Source organism: Protopterus annectens, chromosome 3.part1 (assembly GCF_019279795.1).
Source record: "Protopterus annectens isolate FY-2018-M chromosome 3.part1, PAN1.0, whole genome shotgun sequence".
Lineage (NCBI taxonomy): Eukaryota > Metazoa > Chordata > Ceratodontiformes > Protopteridae > Protopterus > Protopterus annectens.
Window position 1 is genome coordinate 1029031515 of NC_056732.1, and position 7504 is coordinate 1029039018.

Consider the following 7504-nt stretch of genomic DNA (forward strand, 5'->3'; position numbering starts at 1 on the left):
TTTCCACTAAAGTGGCTCGTATTTTGTTTGCTTCTCAAAATTAGAGCAACAGGAAAGTTTACCTCAGCATATGTAACAGATCGCCTATTTGGGTAGCAGCTCAATGGATATATCCTTTTTAAGCTCACTTCCTTCTATCCTAGACTTTTTGTCAGATCTCTTTCATAAAGGTTCAGGTTTTTCAACAATCAAAGTACAACTATCTGCCATTTGTAATTTCCACATTGGACACAATCAAACCGCTATAGCCTCTCTAAAGATTTCGAAGGCATGTCTAAAAACAACTTTCTTATTGAGACCTCCTGTAACGGATCCTATCCCTCCATGGGACGCAACTCATGATTCAGGCATTAACAAAACCTCCCTTTGAATTGACAGCTTCAACACACAAAGTATCTTTTTTGGAAGACAATTTTTCTTGTTGCCGTAACTTCAGTTAAAAGGACTTCTGAATTACAAGCACTCTCTTGTAAACCTCCTTGCATGGTTTTTCATAAGAAAAGGACTTCTTTGAGAATGAATCTTGCTTTCACCAAACAGTGATACCTGAAATGAACATTAATCAAACCATTAATTTACCAGTATTCTTTCCAGAATTCTCTAATAAAGGAAAATATACTCTGCACTTATTAGATGTCTACAGACAGTTAAAATTTTACCTCCGTAGGTCTAATGATTTCAGAAAATTTGATTATCTGTAGCTTTTCCTAAAGCAAAGCTTGGACAGAATGTTTCAAATGTCACAATATCTAGGTAGCTGGCTGATTACATAGCATTTGTATACAAAGAACTGGGACTCTATCTAGCTAAGAACCCAAGACTTCACTCAACAAGGGCTGTGGCTGCTTCTACTGTTTTTATACAGTGTTCCTATAGATAAAATCTGTGCTGCAACAACTTGGTCTACAGTTCATGCAGCTATCACTCATTACAAACTTGACATGCCATGAAAGGTCACATGCATCTTTCGATTCTACCATTCTCAGGAATATCCTTGATACCAACCAGGGTTGTGACAGCTAGGTAATATGTCTCAAAGGATGAATCGGACAAAAAGCATATCATTAGATAAAAAAGTTATGTACTCACCATAACTAGATTTGTTTTTTCTTTTTGTCAAGTTCAACATCCCCCCTCTTGCCCCTTCCAAATTTCTTCCCTGGTGCTCCTCTGATTAAATTAACCTAATGGGGAGTCTTCTCAAACTCTTTTTTTTTTCCCTCCAAGTTATTTTTTGATACAAGATTCACTTTTTATATTCTATGAGGTGGTAAAAAACAGATGGCTGATAAGAAGGTAAACTTGATCTGAAGTATTTGGTGGAAGACCGGGATTATGGGTAGTGGGGTAGTCAGAGAGCTGGTTCCACAGCTTCTAAAGGCAACAAGGTCAGATCTGATAACCTGAAGGTTGAACCGGACAAAAAGACAACATGGATCAAATGCTTTTGTGAGTACACAACTTTCATTTTAAGGCTACAGTGACACCCACTGAAAAAGGAAAAAAAGCAGGGAGGCTTAATTCAACACCACTGTCTTCTCCTGCTTAGCACCATGATAACTATCTATGCCTATGAGGAAAGTGATAGGAAAAAAATGCTTACAAAATTCCCTCACACAATTAATTGTAGTTCTACCTTTGAAATTAATGTTTAAAACAGCAAAAAAAAATTAAGCTTCTATGCACCAGCTACATTTCTTTTCAATCTTTTGTATTCTCTCTCTCTCTCTCTGCCCTCCCACTAAACTCAAAGCACATGACAGTGGTATCCCTTTAGTATCATAATGGGCCTCTCCACTTATTTATACTATATTAATTAATTTGATATATTTATAATTTACAAGTTTTCAAGTGCAGCTTTATTCGCCTGGCCTCTGAAGTGAAGGGATATCTATGTTTAGCAAATTCAGTTACAGAAAATTTAGAGTAAACCGACAAACATTCTAATACAGTAACCTTTTATTTTTCAGCTGACCAAGTTATTTGGGTTCTACCTTCATCAATTAAACATGCATTAAGCTTACCCTTTCTTAAATATGCAAGCTTCATTAATTAACCTGCCATACAAAACAATGTGGTCTTATGTACTTCAGAATTTTAAATTCTTCATTTCTCTACTCATCCCCAAGTCATTTTTAGTTGTTCCATTTGTATCAAAAATGTATTTTATATCTACATTTTCTAGACTAAAGATAATGGATGTAATGCCCATTTGCAATATGGCAAATATTCTACAAAGGAATCGGGGAAAAAACTAATGTCTCTACCCTCATTAATCAACATTTAGTAAGTTTACATTCTTGCAAACATAATACTAATTTTGGTACTTGCGTATTATTGCAACCACGTGATCTCGCAATCATGTTATTTATGTTATCGACTCTTCCTTTGCTCCACAGTCTATGCACGGTGGAACAGTCATCAAAAGAAAAACCCACATAGCATAATATGGGTCTGTCCTTACTGAATTTGAGCAGTCAGAAAAACAGAACATCTCAAACCCTAATACCTGACAAAACCTTTGTTCCAAAGTCAGCTCAGCACTTGCTATTTTCAGAGGTCATAAACTTTTTAAGTACTTCTCCACGGCCCTGTTCATAATCTTTCCCTCCTTATCACAGCTGAAAATCTTGACAATATTTAAATAAATCCAGATTTCTGGCTTAAGCCCTAGTAAACATGTCTGAAACACCCCAGACACAAGTGTTTCAATGTGACTGTGAGAATGTTTGGTCTTTCAATGAGTTTGCAAAACAACGAACCCAATTACAAGTGGGAAATGGACCCTTTAAGTACAGACAGAACCAAGACATCAAAAATAACCCATTGCATGTCCTTTACACATTGCTACAAAGTGACCCAAAGCAAAAAGAAGAAAACAGCTGGAATGAGGAAAAAAAACCAGCAAAAAACGACCTGTGATCTGTACTACCTAAAGCTAAACTGAAGGCTGCAGCCCAAGTCTGTCAAAGTTAAAACAGATTTCATTCTCCAAAGCCACAAGGAGGGCAAGGAGGGTGAAGAAGGCAAGTACTGTCCTGGCAGCAGGGAAGAAGGAAGGGTACTTCAAGCACACATTCTTGCAATCACTTTATGTTATTGAGAAAGGAGTCAATAACATAAATAACGTGATTGCGAGAATGTGTGGTTGCGATAATACGCACGTACCCTAATTTCTAATAGCACAATCTTGAAATATACAAACTTTCAAATACAGTTTCATTCTTCCACTCACACCCTCAAGTAATTAAGTCTGGCCTATATCGGATAAATTCACTATATATATATATATATATATATATATATATATATATATATATATATATATATATGTGTGTGTGTGTGTGTGTGTGTAGTCTTAATGACTAACAAAACATTTGTGTTATAGGTACTAGGCTATTGGCCCTAGGGCCTATATAAACCTAGCCAAAAATGTACCCTGGCTTTCGCCACCCAAGAAAATTATTTTTCTGTGCCCCTGTCAAGCACAACCACAGAGGTGATCCTCGGGGTGAATTTCCTATTTCCATCCAATCATCAAGATTTTTCTTGAAGAGTGCTAATGAAAAGCTTTGATTGATAATAGATAGGTAGTTTGTTCCAGAGTAAGGGAAGTCTCTGCGATAGGAATCTATCCCTCCAGCATGTTCTGTTTATTGTGGTGACAAGGTTTAGACCCCTAGAGCATTTAGCTCGGAGGGATTGGGATTTCTTCAAGTGGAGCATGGCTTTGACATAGCTTTGTATGTTAGGCAGAGATGGTCTCTGAGTAGGCGATATGTGACGCAAAAAAGCTGGAGTTTTTTGAGACAGTCTGCGTAGGGCATTTGTTTGAGGCCAGCAATTCTCTGTATGAGGCATTTCTGCAGCCTTTCCAGTTGTTATAGATGTCTTGTGAGGTACATATCAAAGGGGCATTGCACTCTATAATGGGTCTGAGGGACAAGTAGAGGGGAACAATGACCTCTTTTTTCCTGGATGAGAAACATTTTGTGATGAGGTGTGCCACGTAGAAGGATTTCCTGACTACTGTGGCCATGTGATTATCAAAGGAGAGACTACTGTCCACCTGTGTGCCAAGGTCTCATCACACTTTTGGTGTTAAGTACACTACCACCCATGTGGTAGCTCTTGGGTACAGAGTTTTTACCAAAGGGGATGACAATGCACTTTTTAGCACTGAGCTTGAGGCCATGGCTTTGACACCAGGCATCTGTCTCAGTGAGGCCCTTTTGTAGGATGTCCACATCATTAGGAGTTTCAATTATGGCTCCTCGTTTGCAGTCATCTGCGAACTTCATTAGCCAAAGACCTTCTGTGTTGGCCTGTACTTCAGAAAAACACATACCAAACAGGAGAGGACCGAGGACTGAACCCTGTGGTACTCCACTTGTCACTGGTCTGAAGTCACATTTGGAGTCTGCTACTTTCACAGTGTGGGTTCTGTCAGTGAGCCAGTTGGCAACCCATCTTGTGACATAGGGATTTATACCTAGTTTAGTGAGTTTATCTATAATTCCAGAGTGGGGGCTGGTGTCAAAAGCCTTGGCGAGATCTAGATAGGCTGTGTGAACCACCTTACCCTAGTCTACGGCTTTGGTGACTGCTTCAAAGAAGTCAATCAGGTTTAGGAGACATGATCTGCCTTTTACAAACCTGAACTGGGTGGGGTCCAGAGTTTGGAGATTACGAATGTCTTTGATTATAAGTTCCATGACGATATGCTCCATGGCCTTGCTGACCAGACTCATTAGGATAACGGGTTGATAGCTACCAGGGTCTGTGGTAGCTCCCCCTTGGTGGAGGGGGATAACCGTCGCTGTGTGCCATTCAGTGGGCACAAAGAGTGAGGTGAGGCTATGATTGAATATGGTGCTTAGGTGGGGTGCCAGTTCATTCTGTAGTTCATGTAGAATGCAGCCTGGGATGTTGTCAGGTCCCATGGATGCTGTGTTCTTGGCTTTGGAGAGTGTGTTTTTTACCTGTGCAGCCGTGATTACAGGATCTTTGCATTATTCTGGTATAGAGATGGGCCCTTTAGGGGGTGAGCGGGGTAAAGTTAGCACTGAACCTATCTGCCAGAATGTTGGCAATATCAGTTGATTCTGTATATTTACTGCCATTGTGCTGTTACTCAGAGCAGATCTGAGTGTTGCCATTGAGATTCTTGACATAGCTATAGAACGCTTTGTGGTTGTCTGTAGAATCAGTGGTGATTTTGTTTTCATAACTAGCTTTGGAGCATTTTATGAGGGATCTCAGCTTCTTACTGAGGCTGACCAGGGAGTTCTTCCAGTCATGGGATTTTACTCTTTTTTGCAACAGTTTCTTTCTTCTGTTGTAGAGTTTATGGCAGGGGACTACCAGATTGGCTTCCTTTTTTTGGAGGATAGCATCTTGGTTCTGTTAGGGATAGCATGATCTATGCACTCGTGTAAGTGCTTATAAAGTGCGTTTGTGTAGGATTCAGCAGTCGTACCTCTATTGCCCGTCTGCATGGGTATCATGAAGTTTGCCACTTCTGTCTTAAGCGTGAAATGAAATTTTTTACGGTGGTTTCCCTAATGGGGGTGGGGCTGGGATGTGGATGTCTAGGCTGATTAGCTTGTGGTCAGATCTGACCAACCAGGAATTGACCTCTGGTGTGGAACACCAGTAGCCCATGTTGGTAATGACCGGGTCTTGGATATTGCTGCCCCTGGTGTGGATGTGGATAAGCTGATCAAAGGCATTGGAATTTAAGAATTCCAGAAAAGGTTGAGCAAAAGAGTTGGTACATGATTAGTTTTCCCAGTTTATGGTGGGGTAGTCGAAATTGTCCATTATTAGGGTGTTGGGTTGCACCCTAATATTTTCCAGTGTATCAAGAAATGAGGAGTGGGAATCCTGGGGCATGGTGGGGGATCTGTAGCAAGTTACAATTTGGATTGCAGTCTTGTCCAGAGTTAGCTGCACTTGGATAATCTCGGATGCATTATGCTGAGCAACTAACCTGGAGGTGTGGATATCCTTAATGAATATGGACACGCCTCCACCTTTAGTGTTTTGGTCCATGTTAGGTGGCCGAAAGGTGTGGTATGAATTATAGCCTGGTAATGTAGGGGTGCTCTCTGGAGCCTTGAACCAGGTCTCTGTCACTACACAGATGTCGATGTTCTCCATTTTAAGGAGTGCCTCGAGTGAATGCAGTTTGAGGTTTAGACTTCTAGCACTGAGTAACATTACCCTCAGATTTTGCTTGCTTGTACCTGTTACGGTGGTGAATTTGTCATTTGAACCTTGCCTAAAAAGGCACTATAGGGGTGGCAATATCTTTAGCCAGTATCCGGAATCCCAAGGGCGACAGATTCAGGCCATCATGGTCTGTTGATCATGTCATCCCAGGCTGACAGATACTGGATCCCCTCAGAATGACACCAGAAGCTTAGCCAATTGCTGAAGTCAATCATTTTGTCTTTGTACTGTGGTATCATTCTGGGTGATGGCAGGGCTACAAGATCAGACAGCTCCTCCATGTCTCTTCTTCATGTAGTCCAGGGAGGTACGTCTCAGGTCATTCACACCAACATGGACAATGACAGTCATATTTGTACTTGTTGTGGAGTGACCTGAGTGCGTGCGTTATGTGGCGGATCCTAACACCCGACAGGCAGCTGACAGTAACTTTCTCCTTGTTTAGCCTAGGGAGTGGAACATCAGTGTGCCTAACTAGAGAGTCACCTATGACTAGAATGTTGGGTACGTTTATGTCTTATGGGCTGTGGTTGAGTGGCACACAGTTTGTGAGCTATGTGTTATTTGGGTTGTGTTGAGGGGGGTGGAGGTTGCATGCGTTTCTGCTTTGGAGGTCTCTGTTGCTTGAGGAAAGTTTTATTGAGAGCCTCTGTGAATTTAGGTGCGTGTGTTTTGGTGATGCAGGTTGTGAGAGACTATGTGATACATGTGGTGTGCTGCAAGTGTTTACCTTCTCCTCTTGACTGTCTAGACCAATCTTGGGTGAAGAGAGCTTTGCTTCAAGTTTGGCTATAGAAGTGCCTCTCTCACAGGTTGTAGTGTTGGGTGGTAGGAGGAGAGGGTTGTCTGTGTATATGAGGCAATTGCTGCATTGCCCCAAGATGCCCAGATTCATCAGGTAGACAGGAGAAAACACCGGGAGCTGACCCTTAGACATGCCTGGATAGGTGCTTATTTATTAAGTACTAAAAACTGTTTTCCTCTAGACGAGTGAGGAAAGTTGAGCGCTGTAGTAATTTGTAGCTTATTTAGTGCTTACAACGAGTTCTTAACAAGTGCTGAGCGCAAAGAAAGGGATTTGATTGCTAAAACTAAAAACTGGCTAGTTATAAAGGAAAATCTGAAGAGCAGACTTTATGGCGCCAGGAATAGTTTGACCCTAGCTAAGTGGCGATGCATAAAGTGTATTTTTTTTTTTAATATAACAGAAGCAAATGAGCAAACTGATTTAAACAAATTAACCAATAAAAGCTAAAAACTGACCCCCCAC

The 7504-nt window shown here is 41.0% G+C and overlaps 1 long non-coding RNA gene across 1 annotated transcript in view; it reads right to left on the reverse strand.

The window, feature by feature from the left end:
* The window catches only part of LOC122798870, a 206445-nt gene that overhangs the window by 83895 nt on the left and 115046 nt on the right, over nt 1–7504 (reverse strand). The window lies entirely within an intron of this gene.